The 26,164-nt window shown below is 42.9% G+C and overlaps 1 pseudogene; it reads right to left on the reverse strand.

The window, feature by feature from the left end:
* Positions 1-21,344: 21,344 nt before the first annotated feature.
* LOC136391332 (tubulin beta-2A chain-like) overlaps positions 21,345-26,164 on the reverse strand; it is a 33,141-nt pseudogene continuing 28,321 nt past the window's right edge.

A 26,164-nucleotide genomic window follows, 5' to 3' on the forward strand; every position in this document is an offset into this window, starting at 1 on the left:
CAAGGAGCACCAAAATATAGAAGACAGCTACTTATTGACTTTAAAACAAAAACTGACAAAAATACATCATACTTGGAGATCTCCATACACCGCTCACGGCTCTAGATCGGTCATCCAAACAGAATCAACAAAGACATAGTGGCCTTAAACAAAACACTAGAGCACCTGGATATTATAGACATCTTCAGGACATTTCATCCCAAAGTGACAGAGTATACATTTTTCTCCAGTGTACATGGATCATTCTCAAGAATTGACCATATGTTGGGCCACAAAAACAACATCAGCAAATTCAGAAAAATCGAAGTTGTACCAAGCATATTTTCTGATCATAAAGCCTTGAAACTAGAATTCAACTGCAAAAAAGAGGAAAAAAATCCCACAAAAATGTGGAAACTAAACAACATACTTTTAAAAAATGAATGGGTCAAAGAAGAAATAAGTGCAGAGATCAAAAAATATATACAGACAAATGATAATGACAATACAATATCAGAATCTATGGGATGAAGCAAAAGCAGTGATAAGAGGAAAGTTCTTATCACTTCAGGCATATATGAACAAACAAGAGAGAGCCCAAATGAACCACTTAACTTCCCACCTTAAGGAACTAGAAAAAGAAGAACAAAGACAACCCAAAACCAGCCGAAGAAAGGAGATAATAAAAATCAGAGCAGAAATAAATGAAATAGAGAACAGAAAAACTATAGAAAAAATTAATAGAACAAGGAGCTGGTTCTTTGAAAAGATCAACAAAATTGACAAACCCTTGGCAAGACTTACCAAGGAAAAAAGAGAAAGAACTCATATAAACAAAATCCAAAATGAAAGAGGAGAAATCACCATGGACACCGTAGATATACAAAGAATTATTGTAGAATACTATGAAAAACTTTATGCCACTAAATTCAACAACCTAGAAGAAATGGATAAATTTCTAGAACAATACAACCTTCCTAGTCTGAGTCAAGAAGAAGCAGATAGCCTAAACAGACCTATTAGTAGAGAAGAAATAGAAAAAAACCATTAAAAACCTCCCCAAAAATAAAAGTCCAGGCCCTGATGGCTATACCAGAGAATTTTATCAAACATTCAAAGAAGACTTGGTTCCTATTCTACTCAAAGTCTTCCAAAAAATTGAAGAAGAAGCAATACTTCCAAACACATTTTATGAGGCCAACATAACCCTCATACCAAAACCAGGCAAGGATGGCACAAAAAAAGAAAACTACAGACCAATATCTCTAATGAATACAGATGCTAAAATACTAAACAAAATACTAGCAAATCGAATACAACAACATATTAAAAAAAAATAATACATCATGATCAGGTGGGATTCATCCCAGAATCTCAAGGATGGTTCAACATACGTAAAACGGTTAACGTAATACACCATATCAACAAAACAAAGAACAAAACCACATGATCTTATCAATAGACGCAGAAAAGGCTTTTGATAAAAGACAACACAATTTTATGTTTAAGACTCTCAACAAAATGGGTATAGAAGGAAAATATCTCAACATGATAAAGGCCATATATGATAAACCATCAGCTAACATCATATTAAATGGCACTAAACTGAAGGCTTTCCCCCTTAAATCAGGAACAAGACAGGGTTGTCCACTCTCTCCACTCTTATTTAATGTGGTACTAGAGGTTCTAGCCAGAGCAATCAGACAAGACAAAGAAATAAAAGGCATCCATATCAGAAAAGAAGAAGTAAAGGTATCACTTTTTGCAGATGATATGATCCTATACATCGAAAACCCCAAAGAATCCACAAAAAGACTACTAGAAACAATAGGCCAATACAGTAAGTTTGCAGGATACAAAATTAACATACAGAAGTCAATAGCCTTTCTATATGCCAACAATGAAACATTTGAGAACGAACTCAAAAGAATAATCCCCTTCACGATTGCAACAAAAAAAATAATAAAATACTTAGGAATAAACATAACAAAGAATGTAAAGGACTTATATAATAAAAACTATAAACCATTGTTAAGGGAAATCAAGAAAGATATAATGAGATGGAAGAATATTCCTTGTTCTTGGTTAGGAAGAATAAATATAATCAAGAGGGCCATATTACCCAAAGCAATATACAAATTTAATGCAATTCCCATCAAAATTCCAATGACATTTTTTAAAGAAATGGAGCAAAAAATCATCAAATTTATATGGAACTATAAAAAACCCCAAATAGCCAAAGCAATCCTAAAGAAAAAGAATGAAGCTGGGGGCATTACAATACCTGACTTCAAACTATATTATAGGGCCATGACAATCAAAACAGCATGGTTGCCTGACCTGGTGGTGGCGCAGTGGATAGAGCATCGGACTGGGATGTGGAAGGACCCAGGTTCGAGACCCCGAGGTCGCCAGCTTGAGTGCGGGCTCATCTGGTTTGAGCGAGGCTCACCAGCTTGGACCCAAGGTCGCTGGCTCCAGCAAGGGGTTTCTCAGCCTGCTGAAGGCCCGCGGTCAAGGCACATGTGAGAAAGCAATCAATGAACAACTAAGGTTTTGCAACGTGCAATGAAAAACTAATGATTGATGCTTCTCATCTCTCTCTGTTACTGTCTGTCTATCCCTCTCTCTGACTCACTCTCTGTCTCTGTAAAAAATAAATAAATAAATAAATTTTTAAAAAAAACAACAAAACAAACAAAAAAAAAACAGCATGGTATTGGCAGAAAAATAGACACTCAGACCAATGGCACAGAATAGAAAACCCGAAATAAAACCACATATATATAGTCAAATAATTTTTGATAAAGGGGCCAACAACACACAATGGAGAAAAGAAAGCCTCTTCAATAAATGGTGCTGGGAAAACTGGAAAGCCACATGCAAAAGAATGAAACTGGACTACAGTGTCCCCCTGTACTAAAATTAACTCAAAATGGATCAAAGATCTAAACATAAGACCTGAAACAATTAAGTACATAGAAGAAGACATAGGTACTAAACTCATGGACCTGGGTTTTAAAGAGCATTTTATGAATTTGACTCCAAAGGCAAGAGAAGTGAAGGCAAAAATTAATGAATGGGACTACATCAGACTAAGAAGTTTTTGCTCAGCAAGAGAAACTGATAACAAAATAAACAGAAAACCAACTAAATGGGAAATGATATTTTCAAACAACAGCTCAGATTAAGGGCCTAATATCCAAAATATATAAAGAACTCATAAAACTCAACAACAAACAAACAAACAATCCCATAAAAAATGGGAAGAGGACATGAACAGACACTTCTCCCAGGAAGAAATACAAATGGCCAACAGATATATGAAAAGATGCTCATCTTCGTTAGTTATTAGAGAAATGCAAATTAAAACTGCAATGAGATACCACCTCACACCTGTTCGATTAGCCATTATTAGCAAAACAGGTAATAGCAAATGTTGGAGAGGCTGTGGAGAAAAAGGAACCCTCATACACTGTTGCTGGGAATGTAAAGTAGTACAACCATTATGGAAGAAAGTATGGTGGTTCCTCAAAAAACTGAAAATAGAACTACCTTATGACCCAGCAATCCCTCTACTGGGTATATACCCCAAAAACTTAGAAATATTGATACGTAAAGACACATGCAGCCCCATGTTCATTGCAGCATTGTTCACAGTGGCCAGGACATGGAAACAACTAAAAAGCCCGTCAATAGAAGACTGGATAAAGAAGTTGTGGCACATATACCCTATGGAATACTACTCAGCCATAAGAAATGAAGACATCGGATCATTTACAGCAAAATGGTGGGATCTTGATAACTTTATACGAAGTGAAATAAGTAAATCAGAAAAAAACAGGAACTGCATTATTCCATACGTAGGTGGGACATAAAAGTGAGACTAAGAGACATTGATAAGAGTATGGTGGTTACGGTGGGAGGGGGGAGAGGGAGAGGGAAACGGGGAGGGGGAGGGGCACAAAGAAAACTAGATAGAAGGTGACAGAGGACAATCTGACTTTGGGTGATGGGTATGCAACATAATTGAACGACAAGATAACCTGGACATGTTATCTTTGAATATATGTATCCTGATTTATTGATGTTGCCCCATTAAAAAAATAAAATTATTAAAACAAACAAACAAAAAAAAATTAGATCAGCCTGACCATTCAGTGGTGCAGTAGATAGAGCATCAGACTGGGATGCAGAGGACCCAGGTTCAAAACCCAAGGTCACCAGCTTGAGCATGGGCTCCTCCAGCTTGAGCGTGGACTCACCAGCTTGAGTGCGGGGTCGCTGGCTTGAGCCCAAAGGTCACTGGCTTGAAGCCCAAGGTCACTGGCTTGAGCAAGGGGTCACATACTCTGCTGTAGCCCCCCCCCCCAGTCAAGGCACATATGAGAAAACAATCAATGAACAACTAAGGTGCCTCAACAAGGAGTTGAAGCTTCTTATTTCTCTCTCTTTCTGTCTGTCTGTCCCTATCTGACTCTCTCTCTCTCTCTCTCTCTCTCTCTCTCTCTCTGTCAAAAAAAAACAAAGAATTAGATCAAACAAGGCCCTTTAAGAGGAAGAGCTAGACTGGGCATTTCAGGAGGGAGGCAATATTTCTAGTAACTACCATAGGAAGCTGGAGAAAATGAGAAACACAGAGATGGTTGAACAGGCAGTTTTGAGGACCAGATTGAGACCTGAACCCCCTTGCTTCCAGAGGGGCCACTTTGTAGGGATGTGCAATTTTGGGGGGTTGCACTTAGCAGCTCAAGTGGACACTGACTGCATTGTTCAATAAAATATGGTGAAAATAATGCCATGTGAGCTTGTAGGTCAGCCATTTACATACTCACAGCTTCTAATTCTGGTCTTTGGAATCACACTATTAGAGCCCTGAGTTACCACATAAAGTATTGATAACTACCCTACTGAAGTAACCACCTGTAGAGGCCTAGACAAGAGAAAGAGAAAGAGAGGGAGAGAGAAGGGCATGGGCAGTTGAGCCCCACAGCCAACTGTCAAGGTATCAGCCATGCATACAAAGCTAACTTGGACCCTGTGGGTCAAATAAGTTTGTAAATCTGATATACAGGTTTGCTTACTTATAGTTTGCATTAGGTGTGGGGAACAGTCTGTAAGCAGGCAGAGTTGATATACCCTAAGGCAGGGGTCCCCCAACTTTGTACACAGGGAGCCAGTTCACTGTCCCTCAGACCGTTGGAGGGCCGGACTATAAAAAAAACTATGAACAAATCCCTATGCACACTGCACATATCTTATTTTAAAGTAAAAAAACAAACGGGAACAAATACAATATTTAAAATAAAGAACAAGTAAATTTAAATAAAAAAACTGACCAGTATTTCAATAGGAACTATGGGCCTGCTTTTGGCTAATGAGATGGTCAATGTGCTCCTCTCACTGACCACCAATGAAAGAGGTGCCCCTTCTGGAAGTGCGGCAGGGGCCGGATAAATGGCCTCAGGGGGGCTACATGCGCCCCGTGGGCCATAGCTTGGGGACCCCTGCCCTAAGGCTTAGTTTTAAGACTAAGCCTTTCCCACCCTAAGTGACTTTGTATCAGAGACTTCCTTGTTTGTATATTGGATTAAAGGTTTTGATTTCTACACTATAAATGGGGCAGACCAGGAGCTTGCTCTCTCTCAGTTCCTGAGATTACCATTAGAGAAGAGAGCAGAGAAAGGCCATATGGAGGAGAGGAGAAGCAGCCAAGATGGCGGATGCTGAAGGAGAAGCCAGTTTGTGCAGAGTTTGTGCAGAGAGAAGGAGATGGGGAACAGAGGTGAATAAGGTTGGTGAGGTACAAAGCTTTAATCCTAGGAAAACTCGGATAAGTCAGTGACTTTGGGAGCCCTGAATGGAAAGGGAAGTGCTTTCCCACTGTATGTATTTCTTGCCTGCCAGGTGTAAGCTAGGAGTAAAGCTAGTTCCCACCAGTTCTTGGCTCCGTTGTTTCATTACTGTCTGTCCAAATCAAATGCGAACCTGCACAGGCCAGGTGGCTCTGATGGTGGCCGCGGCTACTGGCCATACAGACCCCACCAACCACTTGAGTACTGAGTGGCCCAGTCCACGTAATGTGGAGCCACTGAGTCCTGCCCAACTTCCAGGCCCATGCAATCATGACGAAAATGATGAGAAGTTGTGGTCTTTGCCAAGCTGTCGGCTTCAGGAGTGAGGCTGTCCTGAGTTTGGCATGGGCCGGGGTCTCACCTTCAGAGTGGGCCAAAAGTCTGGGTGGTGGTAAAGATCCTGGCTGAATTGTAAATGTGAGGGAGAAAAATTTAAAAACTAAGGAAAAGGGGGAAATTTTTACCCAGGTTCAAATTATTGCTAATCACTCCTGGCTGTTAACTCTTTTTTGAAAAAGAAAAGAAAAAAAGATTCAAGAACAAAAATTGTTCACCAGCAGTCACCTCAGCTACCACTGTGATGCCTGGTGACACATAATTAGAAAACAAATGACAGATTAGTTTAATAATATTCATTAGCAACTAATGAAACTGACAGTGTTTCCTATTGAAAGCAGGTTGGGCTGTTAGTTGATTTTAAGCAAATTATGCTCCTCCCCTCCAGCCTCCCCTCCCCCATCTGCCTTTCAGTTAGAGATGCGGGGTGAGGGGGAAGGATTGCAAATGGCTCATAAAGAGGGGCACAAAGGGAGAGATGATTGAGGGGACAACAAAGAGAATGAGAGGAGACCAATCGGAATGGGAGAGAAGTTCCCAGGGTCCAGGAGGAGAAGAATGATGCAAGAAGCACGTGTACCCTTTCCTCCTCAGCCCACCCTACTCCAACTATCTTCAGACATTTAAATGCTATCAAAAAGCAAAATTTCCATTTGCCTTGGGGAGGAAATAGTTAAGAGAAGAAAGAAAAAGGCAGTGTTTCCTTTCAGGCATTGTTGTTCTTTTCTTTTTCCTTAAAAAAAAAAATTATCCTAAGTAAGAATTTTAACGATATGCAGAAATCATAGCTGTCTTGCTGAATTGCTTCAGGACTGACCCCCCTTGACAGTTCTTAAATTATTCAGCTATCAAGGGCCTGCTAAACATTAAATTAAGCATCTTCTCTCCCCTGTCCTAAACCATTAAGTTATGCAAATGCACAGATAATGGGGCATATGACAACTGGAGGCATTAATCACGCAGCCCTGTCTCTGGGCTGTTGTTATGTAGAAACTGCATCTGCCAACAGACGGAACAGCCACAATTAGATCTCACTTAATGGAATGAGGAGACACTGCCTAGCCCTCCACACTCGTGTTCCGTTGTAGACCTGGGAGTAAATAAGGCACTGGGGAGATCCGCCTGCTCTCACTCTCCCTCGCCCCCTCTCTTTCTTTTTAATACCTGCTCCTCCAATTGAAATGAAAAATTACCTGTAATTGTTATCATTTGCAAACAAAACCTGTCAGAAGACAAACCTGCTGTTTACAATGGATGTTTTTGTTGTTCCCCCTAAGGTTCTTTGGGGAATTTCCTTCATTTGTGTGTGTGTGTGTGTATGTGTATGTGTGTTTTTAACAAATTCTCCGTCTGTAAGGGGAGGCTGGAGCTTGAGACTGAGAAGAAGCAAACAGCCTCCCAACTGCTGTCTTGAAGATGCAGACAGACTCGCCCTGCTGAGCAGGTTTGCGGGCACGCTTTTCCGGGGCTGCTGGGCTCCCACCGGCACCAGGCGTCCAGGGCGGGCAGCAACCAGGCTTTCCTCCACCAGTCTCTCCCCCTAGCAAGTGGTAAATTAGATAGACTGGGAGACATCATCCCTCATCTTCCCAGGAACCTCGCTTTTGATTTTTCATGATTAACACACTCAATTTACAGCTTATGTGTTTTTTGTTATTTTGTTGAAATTCAAGTTGTTAAGCATTTTTAGGGTGGTCAATTGTTTTGTCCATTGTCTTTTGGTTTGATTTTCTTTATTTTTAGTTTTACTCTTAGGACATAAGAACAACACGATTGGCTTTGTAGGACGATATATGACTTGCTAACAGTTGCCATCAATAAAAGACTTGAGTTGGCATATCTTTTATACCAAAACAGTGATTTTTCAACCAGTTTCTCAAGAACCCTGAGGTCGCATCGTCCTGGGTAGATAGGAGGCCCACGTGGGAGAGATTCATGACCACCACTCTCCCCACCCACCCTCCCCCACACACAACAGGAGCGCCCATTTCAACTGTTTCACATACTGAGCGTGTTTGTGTCTTAAGAAAAAAAAAAGTTCCTCTGCTTAAAGAAACAATTGTTCTAAAATGGAGTCAGGGAAGACTTTCAGACTCAATCTCTGGCAACAGTCATCTCAGATCTGTTCTCCCTCTTTGCTAAATATAGAATCATCTAAATTTTAACAGTCAAGGGCAGTGTTTTTCCTCCTTCCCATCAAAGTTCTCCAACATTTGTAGGAAGACTACATACATTTTTGAGCAAGAAACTCAGAGTGGAAAGGAGGATGATCGCCCCTCCTTTCCCACTAACTCCACTTACCACCATCGAGGGCCAATTAGCTCTGAGCTGGATCCAGGCACCTCTGACCTCTGAACTAGGTATATCCTGTGCAGAGAGAGGGAGCAGGCCAGCTGGGGGTGGGGGTGAATCTATAATTGCCACGGAGAGGGGAAACTCATGCAGGTTGATCTGCTAAGACCCAGTAGAGTCAACTCAAACATCGTGTTCTTTCCAGGCCTGGCCTGCCCCATATCATCTTCTCCTAAACCTTCGAGTGATTATTCCCCTAAGACTTTCCTGAGCCTGTATGAACTCAGCCACAAGGCTGCAGGTCTTTCTGGTCTCATCTGGAACACTGGTCTCTTGAATTCTACTCCACCCTCCCCAAACCATCTTCCCACAAACTTCTCAGTCCGTTAAGTTAAGGTGACCAATCGTCCTCCTCTAGGGAGGACAGTCCTTCTTTTGTAAGTTCCGTCCTCCCTTGAAGAGTGTCCTCCTGCATGTCCTCCTTTTTGATATTGGAAGACTAATCTATAAATGTCTGTATTCAATCGATGCAGAGTCAATCCATTGCGTATGATGTGACATATTTGTATCTAAATGAGTATTTTTTTCATACAATTATTATTAAAAATTAATTGGCATGTAAGCATAATTACAATATATCATAAAATATTACAACTGTTTTTATTATGCATTTATCATATTATAGTATATTATTGTTGCGATGAATAAAATGTTTCTTTTATTTACGATATTGTTTTCTTCAATTTATTTTTGTCCTCCTTTTCATTGTAAAAAAGTTGGTCACCTTACTTAAATGCAAATCAGTGTGCCCTTCCTTCACTTAAAAATCCTGTGCCCATTTGACCAATGCTTCCTATCTTAGCAGAGTGGTCATTACTCCGGAAAGCCTTCCCTGAGCTTCTTCCACTGCCCATCCCACCAGGGCCAGTGAGCATCACTCACACCCTCTCCTGGATTGTCTGTAGCCCCTTACTACCTACTTGTAGCTTTCACATTGCTTGTCTTTATATTTGCTTGTCTTATTCCATTACAAACTCTTGGCCTAAGTTGAGTGCAGATTCTAGGTCTATTCATTCTTACCTCTGTTACCTAAACCAATGCTTCTTGAATTAGAGTGGCTCCAAATATTGAATCATGGGGATCTTGTTTAAAGAACAGATTAGTTCAGCAGGTCTGGAGTGGGGTCTGAGATTCTACATTTCTCTTCTTTAAAATTTTTTAAAGTTTATTTATTGATTTTAGAGAGAGAGGAATGGAGAGACAGAAACATCAATCTGTTTCTACATTGCCCTGTCTTGGGATCAAAACTGCAACCTCTCTGTATCAAGATGATGCTCCAACCAACCAAGCTATCTGGCCAGGGCAGATTCTGCATTTCTAACAGGCTCCCAGACTGTCATGCTGCTGGTCAGTGACCCACACCCCAAGTAGCCAGATCCTAAATAATGTTCAAAAAGCGCCTCCATGTCATATCCTCAGTGAAATACACAATACAAGGTTTGAATGAGTACCACCCCCTCTCCCGAGTTGTTAAATGATTAGCTGCTAAATCTACCTAACAATTCTCATGTCTGATAAACCCACAGCGAGACCTCATACTCAGGCCTGTTATAAGAAACAATTCAGCAAAAATAGATAACAGCTCCCTTATTCATCTAAAGGTTTACCTGGTTTACCTCAATAAAAAGTTGACTCTTCCCTCTTCACTCCTGAACTCTCTCAATCCCGTCACTTCTAACAGGTCTGTCAGCTGTCTTGCCCCTCTATTCACTGTTAGTTTTCTTTGCAGCTCGCCTTAACTTTAGAAGTCATTCTAGTCACATAGCCCTCCCTTTGCTGGAGGGTAAGGTCAATGAATGCATGTCTGTGTCGGCCCCATCTCCTTATCAGTGCAGAACATAGTGCCTTGCATTTAGGTATTGGATGGAAGGGGTGTGTGAACAATTGGGATGTACAAACTATTGGTCTTCTACAAATTCCAATGGGCTCACCCACTTGTGTAGAGGGTTTTGAACCATTCTTGCTCATCTTACTCTTATAAACACTGAATGATCCAAAGAGCCAAAAGGGCAGAGATCCAGTGGAAAATACTACATTTTCACCCTGGAACAAAAACAAGGATTAATAAGGAGAGCCTTAGTTGCTTTTAACCTCAGTTGGTTTTAAAAACATTGAAGTCCTCTGGAAATGCTGATTTGCATGGAAAATAAACAAGGATCATTCTTTCATGGTAATCTTTATTTTTGAGGATTTTAGTTCCTCCTGTGTAGTTAATATATTTTCTTCTTTTTTTTTTCCTCTTCCTTTTTCAAGTGAGAGGAGGGGAGATAGACTCCTGCATGTGCCCTAACCGGGATCCACCCAGCAATCCCCATCTGGGGCCATGCTCGCAAGCAAGCTATTTTATAACACCTTGAGGTGGAGGCTCCATGGAGCTATCCTCAACTCCTGGGGTCAATGTGCTCCAACCAATGGAGCCATGGCTGTGGGAGAGAAAGAGTGAGAGTGGGGGTGGGGAAAGAAGGAGGAAGGGAAAGTATGAAGAAGCAGATGGTCACCTCTCCTATATGCCCTGACAAAGAATTGAACCCAGACATCCACACACTGGGCCAATACTCTACCACTGAGCTGACCAGCCAGGGCCATTAACATGTATTCTAAGGCTAAGCAAAGCTTCTCATTTTTGTCCCAGTGCCTCAATCTTCTTGGAAAGCTGTTTAGCAATGTGCCACCCATAAAACTTAGCTTAGGGGGAAATGAAGTGGAAGAAGGTTTTACTAAAGCAGCTTTAAAATTTAGAAAAATACTTAGTATTGCAAGGTGGGGATTTGCATTTTCTGACAGTAAGAATAGAGCCTAGATTAGGACACTGAAGATTTTACTATTTTCCTTAAACATTTCCTCCCAATACAAATATCAGAAATTATTTAGTCAAAAAATTTTGAGAGACCCTGGCCATTTGGCTCAGTGAATAAAGCATCAGTCAGCATACGGGTGTCCAGGGTTCAATCGCTATTCAGGGCACACATGAGAAGCGACCATCTGCTTCTTTACCCCGCCCTCTCCTCCTTTTCGATCTCTTCCCCTTTCACAGCCAGTGGCTTGATGGGCTCAAGCATTGCCCCGGGCACTAAGGATAACTCAGTTGATCCAAGTGACGGCCTCAGGTGCTAAGGAAAGCTCGGTTGATTTGAGAATCACCCCAGTTAGGTGTTGCCGGGTGGATCCTGATCAAGGCACATGCAGGAGTCTTTATCACTATCTCCCCTCCTCTCACTTTAAAAAAAAAAGGTTTAGAAATAAAGTAGGAGGGCCTGTTGTCCCTCCAGCTCGACATTTCTGTGTTTTGTTCAGAAGTATTTAGGAGTAACTGACAGGAACTCAATTCACACCAGCTTAAGCTAAAACGTAAAAGGAGTTGATTGGCTCATATAATTGTCAAGTTCACAAAATGCCTAACATCAGGCATAGCTCAATCCAGGGTTTCTACAAAGACGAATTATTAGAAGATCTGTCATTTTTCAAATGCTTCAGCGGAAACCATCTAAATCATGTACATATTGATTAAACCCTAATAGAAACATTACATGAAAAAGGGAACCCAAGGCCCTGGCCAAGTAGCTCAGTTGGTTAGAGCATTTTTCCCAACACACCAGGGTTGTGGGTTCATTCCCTGGTCAGGACACATACAAGAATCAACTAGTGAATGCATAAGTAACAGGAACAATAAATCAGTGTCTCTCTGTGTATGTGTGTCTCTCTCTTCCCCTTCTTCTCTCTCTAAAATAAATTTTAAAAATAAAAAAATAAAATAAAAAGAGAGAGAACCCACCAGAGAGAACAACTGCAAGCACTTCTATTATTCATCTCTATCAACACCAGAGGCTTTGCCAATTAACATTGTGACTGTTCTAAAATAGTGGCTACTTAGCATGATGAATGTTAGGAATGTGTTCTTAATGTTAGACATGGTGAAATTAAAGATATTCACAATATGTGGATTGTCCGAGTATATATATGAGACCTTCCTCCCTTTTGCAAGAATAGTGTCTATCATTTCTGCCAAGAGCTGTGGCTTTTACCCCTACAGTGCTCCCACCCCACCACGCTTCATCTCTAACCAGTCATGTGTCAAACCACGGGTTTGGAGGTTTGGAAGGTTTCTGCTTATCTGAGGCTGACCTTAATATGGAAGAATCTTGCCCCTTGGCTGTCATCACCTCTGCTCAAGTCAGTCTTCCACGCAAAGACCTTGCTGTGGCCCTTCTGCAGACACAGGATGAACCCTGATCCAAAATTAGATTCAGACCTGACCAGGCAGTGGCACAGTGGATAGAGCATTGATCGGGATACTAAGGATTCAGGTTCAAAACCCCGAGGTTCACCAGCTTGAGCGTGGGGTCACTGGCATGTGTGGAATCATAGACATGACTCCATGCCCACTGGCTTGAAGCCCAAGGTCGCTGGCTTGAACCAAGTGTCACTGGCTCAGCTGGAGCTCCCCCCCCCCCAGTCAAAACACATATGAGAAGCAATGAACACCTAAAGTGCCGCAAGTACGAGTTGATGCTTCTCATCTCTTTCCTTCCTGTCTGTCTCTGTGTGTGTGTGTGTCTCTCACTAAAAAAATAAAAATAAATTTTTAAAAATTGGGTTCAAATGTGGAGACGGAAGGAAAGGAGACTGGCCTGGATTGTCATTGTGATTAGGGCTGGGCCAGGGGGAAGGTTCACACAAGGGCAGGGGCTTGCATGGTCTGAACTCCTCCACACTGAACCACAGGAGCACCCAGGCCTTCTGATCAGCTAGCCCATGCAGAGCCCAAGGGGAAGAAAAAGGAATGAAGCTTAAAAGTTGTCAGTAGTCATCCAGGGGGAAAAAAAGTTGTCAATAATCAAACATAAAAAAAATGAAGTCAGGCCTGACCAGGTGGTGGCGCAGTGGATAGTGTGTCAGACTGGGATGCCAAGGACCCAGGTTCGAGACCCCGAGGTCGCCAGTTTGAGCGTGGGCTCATCTGGTTTGAGCAAAAGCTCACCAGCTTGGACCCAAGGTCGCTGGCTCGAGCAAGGGGTTACTCGGTCTGCTGAAGGCCCACAGTCAAGGCACATATAAGAAAGCAATCAATGAACAACTAAGGTGTCACAACAAAAAACTGATGATTGATGCTTCTCATCTCTCTGTTCCTGTATGACTCTCTCTCTATCTCTGTAAAAAAAATAAAAAAAAAAAAAATGAAGTCAGACTTTTTAGTGCAGACATAAAAGAAAAAAGATTTTGAAATTCATAAAGCTAATGAAAAAAATTGAACTATTTTAGGTCCTGCTTGCAATTAAATGTTTATTTACTAGCTGTCTGTATCTGTAATAGAGTTTGTGAGACCTGCTCACTTTTTAGTAGGGAAGCAAGAAGCCAACCCTACGCCCCTTAAGCCTTTTGAGGGTTATAGTAACCAGTCAGAACTACCCCAAAGTTTTTTTATGTAACCCGATTTTTTCAGGTGATTTATAAGACCCCTGCTTCCCTTTATATTATGTCCATTCCCAGGGAGACGCTCTGCAAGTGGTGACAAACAGGTGAACACACTGGCCCGCAGTGACCCCAGCCAGGGATGCTTGGGTCACTTGCCTCAGCTGGACTCAACCCTGTGACAGGCCAGGCCTGGTTCCCCTGCCCTGGTCTGCGGATCAGGTTCCTCCACACAGATCGCCGCAGCTGAGTGAGGAGCAGGCGCACAAACCCAGCAGCTGTCCACCCCGCACCCTCCCCCGTCCCGGGGCAGACCCGGCCCCGCCTGCCGACGCTTCCCTGTCCCAGCTGCACGTGCTGTGTGCTCCCAACAAAGGAACAGCCTTCAGCCTTAACGAGGAGTGGTGTACTGATACCTGCTACCACGCAGGTAAGCCTTGAGAACATTTTGCTAATGGAAAGAAGCCAGGCATAAAAGGCCACATATTGTGCAATTTCATTTATTTGAAATGTCCAGAATAGGCGAATCTAGAGATAGGAAGTAGATTGGTGGTTGCCAGGCAGTGGAGTGAAGGGGAAATAGTAAGCAACTGCTAATGGGGACGGGGTTTCCTTTGGGGTGGTGAAAACGTTCCAGAATTGGACACTGTGTCGGTTGTACAACCTTTTGAATTTTTCTAAAACCACTGAATTATATACTTTCAAAGGGTGAATTTTATGGTATGTAAATTATCTCAATTACAAAAAAAATTTCAACACAGGCAGCAAATGTGACTTTATAAATATGTAGAATCACTTCTAGCAAATGTGAGATTGGGCTGCCTGGCTTTGATCTCGTCTCCTTCAGCACCTAAGGTGACCCAGAAAGACTCCAGATGCCACAAAGAAAATGGTACTTGACTGAATGGCAGGTTAGCCGTGTTCTTTCTTCTCCTAAGGCTTTCTTCTTTCAAACCACAATCTCCCATCCTGGTCTGCTGATCACCATGCCTGGGAAGTTGGGAAACAGTGGATAGATTTTTAAAAAGTCAAAGGCTGCCTGACCTGTGGTGACGCAGTGGATAAAGCGTCGACCTGGAAATGCTGAGGTCGCCAGTTCGAAACCCTAGGCTTGCCTGGTCAAGGCACATATGGGAGTTGATGCTTCCAGCTCCTCCCCCCTTCTCTCTCTCTGTTTATCTCTCTCCCTCTCCCTCTCTCCTCTCTAAAAATGAATAAATAAAAAAAAAAAAAAAAAAAACTTTAAAAAAAAAGTCAAAGCCTGATGAGGCAGTGGCATTGTGGATAGAGCAGAGGACCCAGGTTCAAAACCCTGAGGTTGCCAGCTTGAGCGCGGGCTCATCTGGTTTAAGCAAAACTCATCAGCTTGAGCGCACGGTTGCTGGCTTGAGTGTGGGATCATAGACATGACCCCATGGTTGCTGGCTTGAAGCCCAAAGGTCACTGACTTGAGCAAGGGGTCACTCGCTCTGCTGGAGCCCACAGTCAATGCATGTATGAGAAAGCAAACAATGAACAACTAAGGTGCCACAATGAAGAACTGATGTTTCTCATCTCTCTCCGTTCCTGTCTGTCTGTCCCTATCTGTCTCTCTCTCTGACTCTTTCTCTCTGTCTCTGCCCCCTGAAAAATGTCAGAATACTTCTTCTGTGGGATTTCTGGGGGTCTCATTATGCTAATGAGCTTTGTAAAGCACTGAGAAGAAAATGGTGTGCCACTTCTCACATTTGACTACAAAACTATCTACTTTTTTCCTTTACCACCCCCCTTCACACACACACTGGCGCTACTATTCCATGGAATATTGAAACACCGCCCTCCATAGCTAACTAACTCTTTATTTCTTTGGATTCAATGAGATCCATACATAATAAACAGATCTCATTAAAATCAACATTGCTTTCTTTCATTTCCTCCAGGCTTTGATTCCTGGCTTGCTCTTTATTTGCTGCATGACCTTAAACAGGTGCCTTAGTCCTTCTAAAATTCAGTTTTCCATCCATCAAATGGGGACAGTACCTGCCTCCCAAGGATGTTAGAAGAATCCAATGAGAACCAATGTAAAATGCCTAGCACAGTACTTGCTACATACATGGTACTTGCTAAAAATCTTCTTTCTTGCCTGACCAGTGGTGGTGCAGTAGGTAGAATGTTGATCTGGAATGCTAAGGTCCCAGGTTCGAAAAACCCTGAGGTTGCCAGCTTGAATGTGGGGTCATCAACATGATCCCAAAGTCACTGGCTTCAGCCCAAGGTCACTGGCTTGAGCAAGGGGTCCCTGTCTTAGCACTAATTTGGAGAGCTATGGTGAGGGTTCGGGTTAATGAGCAAGAAGTGCTCAGAGTAATGCTTAGAACATAGCAGGTGCTCAAAAAATACTGACTGCTATTATGTTTATAATTCTTGACATTATTATTAACTCCTCATCATAAGCCCTTTCAGTCCTCTTCAACCTTTCTCTCATCTAGCGGTCCTCCAGTCTCACAGGTGAAACAGCAGAGATTCAGCCACACAGAAAGATTTGCTGAAGAAATTTTATTCATAAAACAAGTGTGAAAATTTCTTTTTATTGGTGTTAAAAGGGAATTTTCAGGCTGTAATACCATCTCTTTATTCCTCAGAGGGAAGCAGTTACTGTAATGGTGTACTTTGAGCCATATGGCTAGTTAGCACCTTCCCTCTTAGTTGGAGAACCATGAAATCTATTATAGTTCCTTAGGAGGGCAGTTTTCAATGAGAAATTGCTACATTTGTAAAAACACATTGACCATGATGGAAAGATTTTATCCACATCTACACGATGATGACAAAATTGGACATGACTAAGAGATTTGGGCAGCCCAATTTGCAGGAACAAAACCTAAATACAAATGTCATGATGCACATAAAAATGCTTTGGTATGTTACAGGACAGCAATCCAGGTGTTTCATTTACATCCCAGTGTGGATGGCCTCAGGGGTGTTTCAGATCAGTGGTTTTCCAAAGTTTTTTTGGGGAGGGGGTTGGTTTTTGTTTTTCATTTTGTTTTGTTTTTTGAAGAACAATACTTTTCTTCAAATAAAATATTATATGGAACGCAAATATGTGAACAAAAATATTGAGCCCCTCTGGGTTGAAAACCTGGGGATGACGGTTCCTTCAACACAGCAGTGCCCCCGAGCTCTTCAAAGAATTTTCTGGGCTCTGTGACATCATATGAAGTCTCGTGAGTCCTGTCTTTCCACAAACTCAGATACTAAGTTGGAGAACATCTTGGAATGTAGGGAAGGAGAGAGTATTGTAATTATCCTCAAAACACTGATCGCTTTCTAAAGGAACTTTTTACAATTATTGAATCATACCAAGTTCTAAACCACCGTAGACTAACTAGCAATAATTTTTTTTTGAATCAGTAAAGTGGGGCTCTTGAAAAATATTAGATCAGCTATAGGCAAGTTTAAGAAACTACATTTTCTCTTTACATTACAATTGTAGTTTCAGTAAATTTGCAACCTTGTGAGCTTTCTAATGACTTTCTCATTCTATACCAGGCTTTCTCAACTTCTTCCAGACCCATTCCTTCCAGAACATTTCTCATAATAGCAGGAGAATATAAGACACAAATCTAACCTGGGGTCTCCCTAGCTTAAAGTCCTTCCATTCACTCATTCAGGTGTGAGCACCTGCTGTGTGCAAACGTTCATAGCTCCACACAGCCTTCAGAGGGCGCTCTTCAACCCCAGGCCCTCCATGATCTGAGCCTATCCTGATTAGCACCTTTACCTGCTGCAGCCCTACCTGGCCATCATGTAATACCTGCAGATTTGTTCATAATCTTGGGACTTTGTACTTGTTTGCTCCTATGTCTGGAACTCCCTTTCTCAACCCAATTACTTCTTGGGAAGCTTTTTTTAACTCTGGAGAAAAATCTGGCACTCTATCAATGTGCCAGATTCTGGGGATACAGTTAGCAGCTACAGACAATTTCTGCACTGCCAAGACAGCCACCACAATACAAACACCTCTCTGCACCTCTTCTAACTGCAGATGGACTCATCTGCCTCTCCCTAGAGACTGAAACTCCTTGAGAAGTTTCTGTATGTTTAGCATCCACATCTGTTAGGAAAATGAATTTAGTAGGCTAAAAATGTCTTACACTCATTCAGAATTTTAAGGATTACAATAATGGAAAAGCAGAGTTGCTATCCCAAAATATACCTTTGGGATATTATTTTAAGTTGTTGTTTTTGTTTTTTCTGACAGAGACAGAGAGATAGACAGAGGAGGGACAGATAGGGACAGACAGACAGGAAGGGAGAGAGATGAGAAGCATCAATTCTTCGTTGTAGCTCCTTAATTGTTCATTGATTGCCCTTTCATGTGCCTTGACCGGAGGACTACAGCAGAGCGAGTGACCCTCTGCCTAAGCCAGCAACCATGGGGTCATGTCTATGATTCCATGCTCAAGCCAGTGACCCCACACTCAAGCTGGTGAGCCCATGCTCAAGCTGGTAAGCCCAAATGAGCACGTGCTCAAGCTGGCAACCTTGGGATTTTGAACCTGGGTCCTCTGTGTCCCAGTCCAATGCTCTATCTACTGCGTCACAGCCTGGTCAGGCTAAGCTGGTTATTTTTAATAAACAAAAGGCTCGGCCATGGCCAATTGGCTCAACGGTAGTGTATTGGCTCAGCATGTGGAAGTCCTGGGTTAGATTCCTGGTCAGGGCACACAGGAGAAGCAACCATCTGCTTCTCTACCCCTGCCTCTTCTCTCTCTCCTCTCTCTCTCTCTCTCTCTCTCTCTCTCCCCCCCCCCCCACCATTTCCTGTAGCCTTGGCTTGAATGGTTCAAGGATAGTTCCATGGCCTCATCTCAAGTGCTAAAATAGCTCGGTTGCCGAACAATACAGCAGTGGTCCCAGATGGGCAGAGCATCCGACCCAGATGGGGGTTGCCAGGTGGAGCCCGGTCAGGGTGCATGTGGGAGTCTCTCTCTCTCCCTCCCTGCCTCTCACTAAAAAAAAAAAAAAAAAAAAAAGACTCAAAAAGAAACTTTTTGATGGGCCCTCCCCATTACCTGCCTAAAGGAATTCAGATAGAGAAACCTACTGCCTGACCAGAGACTGCGCAGTGGGTAGAGCATCACCCAGGAATGCTGAAGTCTCCAGTTGGAAACCCAAGGTCACCAGCTTGAGCATGGAGTCACTGAGTGTGGGATCAACATGATCTCAAGGTTGCTGGTGGGAGCAAGGGGTCACTGTCTCCCCTTGAGCCACCCACCCCCATCAAGGCATGTACAAGAAGCAATCAATGAACAGCTTAAAGTGAAGCAACTATGAATGAATGCTCCTCACTCTCTCTCCTCCCTCTCCCTTTCCCTCTCTCCCTCCCTCTCTCTCTCCCTTTCTCTAGAAAAGAAATAAGAGGAAAACCTGCTTAAAGGAAGGGAGCTGTCACCTTAGCATAATACAAACTAAGTGTTACAGACAGAAGTACCCTAGCAACCTCTGTTTGTTAGACTCTCCTCTACCAGCCAGAAGAATTTTGGAAGGCAATTGATATTTTCTCCCCTCCCCCCCCACCCCCAGTTTGCTGATAAAGAAGAAAAAAAGCAGAGAAGCAATTCAGAAAGCTTTATTCAGTAGTAAACAAGACACTGAAACTTCTTTTTCTAAGACTTCTTATAGTAACATTGTTAGAACAGCAAAAAAGCAATAAATATTAGGTTGGAGAAATGAGTAATCAACTAATTTTGGTTCTACTGATTTTAAGATGCCTGGAGAAAAAATAACTCTACTTGAAGCTAATTTTGAGCCTTCTCTTTAAAAGCTCTGTACAAGCCAAAAGCTGGGTATTAGGTTAAAACCCTCTGGCTTCTCTAAATTTGTGTCCAGACAAATTGCAAACATCACACCATCCAGTGGTCACTGTGAGTCTGCTTTTCACAGGCTGATTGATGTTTATAATGTTGCAGGCAATTTCAAGTTGTCAGGAAGAACTAATTCTGTCTCGTTACCACCTTCGCTCTTGGCAGCTCCATGACCACTTATTGCTTTTTGTCTTCATATTCGTTTTCTCCTGCTAATTCTAAAGTTTCCCTCCCTCCTCTTTAGCCCCATTCAGAGGTCTGAAGCTATAATCACAGAGAGCCCCCAGCAGAGTAACAGATGAATGAATCAGCTCTTCTCACGGGCTCCAGAGTTGAACCCTAAGACTCCATACCCCACAAAAACTCCTGTCGAACCCCAACCGTTAGCATCTGCAATGCTGTTATTACTTAATCCAGCAACCCCAGAGTTGAAGCTCTCTCTCGAGTTGATATTAAGCCAATCTGTCAATCTGCAATCAGAGTGCCACACTCTCCTCCACATCTCACGCAGCTGGGGAATGGAGCCGATTGACGTTGACACGACCTCTCTGGATGTATTCCCATGTGACCTAAAAATAGGAATCATTTTATGAACTGCTTTACCCAGCATCTATACAGTAGTTGAGGCCTCCTACTCCTGAGACCTCAACAAGTGCATTTTACCCACGAAATTATGCAGTATGGTCCTAGTTTGGCTGCGTACATTCTCGGAATCAAATTCTTGCCATTAAGCAGAAACACAGGCAATCATTCCCTTTATATCACTCATACGTCTCAGGCAGTGCAAACGGCTGTAAGACCTGTACTCAAAATAAACACTAGCTGCAGATCATGCCAAGTGTTATGAATAAAATGCTCTGTGCTTTTTCCCTAGCTGATGAGATCTATGTTTTTAGGAGGAAAGGACGACAGGTCCTCTGAAACATTATACACATCGTATCTCACTCCCTGTGCTTACCAGGAACCAAGCATTTTTCTTTAAGCAGAACCAGTAACACGAATAAAATATGCTTGTGCCCTCGGGGAAACTCAAAAATCAACTGAGGCCCTGAAAGCAGAGACAGTGCCATCAGTGCAGCGTAGACTCTGGGGACCGACACAGGAAGGAAGCATCATTCCCCTGGAGGAGAGTTGTCCCACCGAGGAGGGGAGGAGAGAGGTGAGCCTAGAAAGGGAGAGCTCTGAAGGGTAACTAAAGATAGAGGACCAGCTAGGAGAAGGTAAGGCTGCACAACACTTTCTAAACTGGCCCAGGCACAGCCGGAAGTACCGGGCATCGGTAGGCCTCAGGAAAAGGCAGGGTGGCTACAGATATAGCAGCAGAGACAGACTAAGAAGGAGGTTTCTCTCTCTCTCTCTCTCTCTCTCTCTCTCTCTCTCTGACATATGATTTTAAATTAGGATATCTTAGACAAGACTGTAATTTTAGAGGAGTTCCTCATGATTGCATCAACAGTGTGAGTTTCTGACAGAGGCAAACCTGAGCATATAGTATACAAATAGAAGGACCATGCTTGATTGAGGAAAACAAAGTTCACTAAGAATACATATATTTGAGAAGTTCTTAAGCCTCATCCTCACCTCCCTCTTCATTGAACTCCTTCTCTTAATAGGCCATGGCTTCCTTGCATTGCTGGTACTCAGACACCAGGTCGTTCACGTTGCTCTTAGCCTCTGTGAACTCTGTCTAGTCCATGCCCTCGCCCGTGTACCAGCGCGGAAAGGCCTTGTGCCAGAACGTGTGGGTGAACTGCTCTGAGATGCTCTTGAACGGCTCCTGGATGACCGCGTTGTTGGCGATGAAGGCGGCTGCCAGCCTCAGGCCTCGGAGCGCAATGTCGCACACGGCCGTCATCACATTGTCAGGAATCCACTGCACAAAGTAGCTGCTGTTCTTGTTCTGCACCCTGAGCATCTGTTCCTCCACCTCTTTCATGGACATGTGGCCCCGGAAGATAGCAGCCACTGTCAAGTAGAGGCTGTGGCGGGGGGGTGCAGGTGGCCGTCGTGTTCTTGGAGTGGAACATCTGCTGGGTAAGTTCAGGCACTGTCAGGACCTGGTACTCCTGACTGTTGGCTGTCCTGGCTGGTCAGGGGGGTGAGGCTGGGGATGAAGAAATGCAAGCGTGGGAAGGGCACCGTGTTCACCACCAGCTTGCGCAGGTCTGTGTTCAGCTGGCCCAGGAAGCGCTGGTAGGTGGTGACCCCACTCATGGTAGACGACACCAGGTGGCTGAGGTCTCCGCACCTGGCATTGGCCCATTTCAGTACATGGAAGTAAATGTCATGCAGGACCTCATTGTCAATGGCATAGGTCTCATGTGTGTTTTCCACCAGCTGGTGGATGGAGAGGGTGGTGTTGTAGGACTCAACCACCATGTCAGACATCTTAGGAGAGGGCATGACGCTGTAGGTCAGGGGTCCCCAAACTACGGCCCTTGGGCTGCATGTGACCCCTGAGGACATTTATCCAGCCCCCGCGGCCATTTATCCAGCCCCCGCCGCACTTCCAGAAGGGGCACCTCTTTCATTGGTGGTCAGTGAGAGGAGCATAGTTCCCATTGAAATACTGATCAGTTTGTTGATTTAAATTTACTTGGAGTAATGGCAGGGTAGGAAGCGATACCGATAAATCTCCCCCAAAACTCAACAAGATCTTCAACCAGAAACAGAAAAACCTATACTTGGAGCCTCCAGATGCTTCGCAATACACCCGAAGGTATGGTCGAGTGAAAAACTGGCTAAATATATAACCAAACCCCAAAGGAATTAGGGAGTAAGAAATGCTCTGCCTTCCTCACTAACCTAAACAGGGCGGCTTTCTCTGGTAACTGTGAATATAGAAACTGAGGCGGGCAAAGGGGGTGAATAGATCCAGGCCACGGCACAAACGGCCAAACCAGGCTGTGGCACGGAGATCCAAGCCGAGGAAAAACTGATCCTGTGGCAACCCGGGCAATACAAGCTAACACTCGTGCCAAACCCAAACAAAGAAAGACAAGCGGGGCAGCCATTTTACCCGATCTCCTGGTCGGCGCACACGCAGTTAGTGGGCGAGAGATTTCTTCCTAAGCCCTGGGAGTGGGTGCCCGTGTTACCCCGCAGAGAGGCAGAGTCAGAGGCCTTTCTGTGGGCCGAAAGCAGAATCTCTGGGCAGCCCCAGCGCCCTGGGAAAGCTGCGCACAGGAGGGAGCGAGAACTAATTCCAACAGTGGAAATTTTCCGTGCTGGTGGGGGTTTCACTCAGAGGGAAACGCGGCCGGCCTCATATTCTGGTCTGCGCGCGCACGCAGATAGTGAGTGAGAGATTCCTCTGAGTACCTCGGCAGTGCACGCCTGTGTTATTGCACAGAGGGGCAGAGTCAGGGGCCTTTGTGTGGGCCAAAGCGGAATCTCGGGCCGCCCCAGCGCCTTGCAAAAGCCGCGCACGGGGACGGAGCGAGAGCCAATTCCAACGCTGGAAATTTTCCATGCGGTTGGGAGTTTCACTCAGAGCGTGAGACTGCTGGCCGGATATCCTGATCTGCACACGCAGGTAGTGAGTGAGAGTTTCCTCCAAGCGCCCCGGAAGTGGGCGCCCACCTGTGTTACCAGACAGAGTGGCAGAGCCAGAGGTCTTTGAGTGGGTGGAAAGCCCACCTGATTATGCTAGCAGCTCTGACTGACTGAGCCTTACCCAGAGCCCTGTGCTGAGTGGAAATAGAGTGGGGAGTTGCCAGCTCTTTGAGCCTCTTACTATCCAGGCAGAGGCAGCAGCAACCCCATAGCTGGATTATCAGGCTACTAATTGAGGAAGGAAAGACTAGGAGAAAGGCTCCAGGAACACGGACTCTCTCACTGTCAGAGCCTATAAATGCTAATGAACCTCAACTGCCAATGAGACTAAAGCACAATACATGACATTGCCATAGAGACTTATCAACTGCAAACCTCTACCTGAGCGTGCCAAAGGGGCAGAACCCGGGGTACAGAGTCACCGACCAGGAAGAGGGAGAGAAAAGAAAAAGCAAGAAGATAACCTCTCAAAATCAAGAATAATCTGCAGACTTTATAACCTATCCCATTTTATTATATTTGTTCGTCTGTTTCTCTTATCTTCATTCTTGATACCTTTTTTCCTCCTCCAATTTGGCCGATTAACTCTCTGCCGGTCTTACTCTCTCCTCTCCTTGAACTACACTACCCATAAGTGTTACATCTCCCATTATCTTTTCTCTTCTCTTCCTTTCTCTCTATGAGGGTTGCACTCCAAAACCCTTAACTCTCTCATTCTCTCTCCTTTCTTTTTTCTTCTTTTAGTGGTTCCCTCTTTTTTTCTCTCTCTCTCTCTTTCTTTTCTCCCTCTATATTAGTTTCTTCCTTTCTCCTTTACATCTCCTCTCATTCAAACCTCAATAACAAACAAATTATCTTATCTGGGACTCAAACTTATGTTTGTGGCATTTTGGGGGGTTTTTACTTCACCTTTTTAACTCACTAGCAGTGCTCCCATCCCTGGCTCTCCATTTTATCTAGTTCTTGTTCCACTAAATACAATAGTAATTTTTTAATTTGTCCCCCCATTTTTCTGTTTTCCTCTTATTCCTCTCATCATAACTCTTAGACAATCAACACCTAAAAGCAAATTATTTTATTCTTGACCCAAATTTTTTCCTTATTTGCTTTTTGTGGGTCCATACCCCCTTTTTTTTCTTTTTTTTGCCCCTTTATTACTTTTCCTCAATTCAGGCCTTCCATCACAGGCATTGTTTGTTATAATTCACAGTTCACCACAAGATTTTCTCAAGAAAGAGGGGAGAGGAGAGGAGAGGAAAAAAGGAGGGGGGGGAATAATTTCCTTTTTTAAAATTTTTATTTTATTTTATTTTTCCTTATTTCATTATTAATTTTTTTTAAAAAAAACAACTCTTTTCAATTTTTTATTTTTTTTAACTTTTTATTCTTTATTAAATCTCAGTAATACTATCAACAAAACCACCCTCAGATGCCATTAAGGTAGAGAAAATCGAATATCATGGATACAAAAGAAAGAGAGGTAACACAGATAGATGAGGAAAAATCTATGGAGAAAAAATTTAATATATTGGAAACCTTGGAGTTAAATGACAGAGAATTCAAGATAGAAATCCTAAAAATACTCAGAGATATACAAGAAAACACAGAAAGGCAATTTAGGGAGCTCAGAAAACAACTCAATGAACACAAAGAATATATGTCCAAGGAAATTGAAACTATAAAAACAAATCAAACAGAGATGAAAAACTCAATTCACGAGCTGAAAGACGAAGTAACAAGCTTAGTTAATAGAACAGGTCAGATAGAAGAGAGGATTAGTGAAATAGAAGACAAGCAACTTGAGGTACAACAGGGAGAAGAAGAAAGAGACTCAAAAATTAAAAAAAATGAGATAGCCCTACAAGAATTATCTGACTCCATCAAAAAGAATAACATAAGAATAATAGGTATATCAGAGGGAGAAGAGAGAGAAAATGGAATGGAGAACATACTCAAACAAATAATAGATGAGAACTTCCCAAGCCTGTGGAAAGAACTAAAGCCTCAAGTTCAAGAAGCAAACAGAGCTCCGAGTTTTCTTAACCCTAACAAACCTACTCCAAGGCATATCATAATAAAATTGACACAAACCAATGGCAAAGAAAAATTTCTCAAGGCAGCCAGGGAAAAGAAGAATACAACATATAAAGGAAGGCCCATTAGATTATCATCAAATTTCTCAGCAGAAACTCTACAAGCTAGAAGAGAGTGGACCCCAATATTTAAAGTCCTGAAAGAGAGGAACTTTCAGCCATGAATACTATACCCATCAAAGCTATCCTTCAAATATGAAGGAGAAATAAAAACATTCACAGATACAGAAAAGATGAGGGAATTTATCATCAGAAAACCCCCACTCCAGGAATTACTAAAGGGGGTTCTCCAATCAGATACAAAGAACAAAAAAAAAACAGAGCCACAAGTAAAAGCTCCAAGAAGAACACAATAAAACCAAATTTAAACTGTGACAACAACAAAAAGAAAGGGGGGGGGGGAGAAGATGGAGATTAACAGTAGCAAAGGACCATGGAGTGCAAAAGTACTCACAAAATGGTTCACTACAATGAACAGGGTAGGGACCCTTTTCATTACTCAAAGGTAACCACCATTGAAAAAACCACCACAGAAGCACATGAGATAAAAGAGATAGCAACAGAGGAAAGATGTATGGAATACAACCAAATAAAAACAAAAGATAGAAAAACGAAAGAGAAGGATCAAACAAGACACAAAACTAACAGAAAGCAAGATATAAAATGGCAATAGGGAACTCACAAATGTCAATAATTACACTAAATGTCAACAGATTAAACTCACCAATAAAAAGGC

Source organism: Saccopteryx leptura, chromosome 2, assembly GCF_036850995.1.
Source record: "Saccopteryx leptura isolate mSacLep1 chromosome 2, mSacLep1_pri_phased_curated, whole genome shotgun sequence".
NCBI classification, from domain to species: domain Eukaryota; kingdom Metazoa; phylum Chordata; class Mammalia; order Chiroptera; family Emballonuridae; genus Saccopteryx; species Saccopteryx leptura.